General features: G+C 43.0%; 1 non-coding gene across 1 annotated transcript; it reads left to right on the top strand.

The window, feature by feature from the left end:
• Nucleotides 1–249: 249 nt before the first annotated feature.
• On the top strand, nt 250–356 carry LOC141688142 (small nucleolar RNA R71). Its single transcript, XR_012561604.1, has one exon. It is a non-coding gene; the product is annotated as a small nucleolar RNA R71 (small nucleolar RNA).
• The last annotated feature ends 528 nt before the right edge of the window (nt 357–884 follow it).

The raw sequence follows: 884 nt of genomic DNA, 5'->3' as shown, positions 1-884 counted from the left end.
TTCATCGTCAAATCCTTAAGTTGGGTAGTGATAGCAGTTGCAGCGTCCAACTCCAGAAATCCCGTGACTTTTTGCTGAGTCAGCCTCTGGGAAGGATTCTGGTACTCATTAGCAGCCATCAGTTCAATAAGTTCATAAGCTTTATCATAGCTTTTAGCCCACAAGGCTCCTCCTGATGCTGCATCAAGCATGGGCCTAGAAGTAACACCCTATCCATTATAGAAACAGTTGATAATCATCCAATCAGGCATGCCATGGTGTGGGAACTTCCTTAGCATCTCCTTATATCGATCCCAACCCTCACATAGAAATTCTCCAGTTTGTTGAGCAAACTGAGTAAGAGCATTCCTTATTACAGCAGTCTTCGCCGTAGGGAAGAATTTAGTGAGAAACTTTTGCGCAAGATCCTCCCAAGTGGTGATAGACCCTGCTGGTAGAGAGTGTAACCAGCACTTAGCTTTGTCCCCAAGGGAGAATAGGAAGAATCGTAGCTTAATATCATCTTCAGTCACACCATTGAACTTGAAAGTGTCATAGATCTCGATGAAATCCCTGATGTGCATGTTGGGGTCTTCAGTAGGAGAACCCCCAAAATGAACTGAGTTCTGTATCATCTGAATCATGCTTAACTTGATCTCTTGATCTCAAAAGTGTTAGCCTTGATGGCTGGTCTGATGATGCTTGACTGAATGTCATTAATCTTAGGTTGAGAATAGTCCATCAAAGCCTTCGGATTTTCCGCTTGATCACCCATCTCTACTAAAGCTGGTTCTTCAACTTTCTCTTCTTCTTCTACCTTCTTTTCTTCCTCAAAAACTTCCTTACGAACTACCACAAGTTCTTCCTCGGCTTTATCCAGTGTTCTCTTACGAGTATGCGAACGT

This window comes from Apium graveolens, chromosome 9, assembly GCF_009905375.1.
Source record: "Apium graveolens cultivar Ventura chromosome 9, ASM990537v1, whole genome shotgun sequence".
In the NCBI taxonomy this organism is placed as follows: Eukaryota; Viridiplantae; Streptophyta; class Magnoliopsida; order Apiales; family Apiaceae; genus Apium; species Apium graveolens.
The sequence above is the reverse complement of the archived record's forward strand: the minus strand, read 5'-3'. Positions and strand labels throughout refer to the sequence as shown.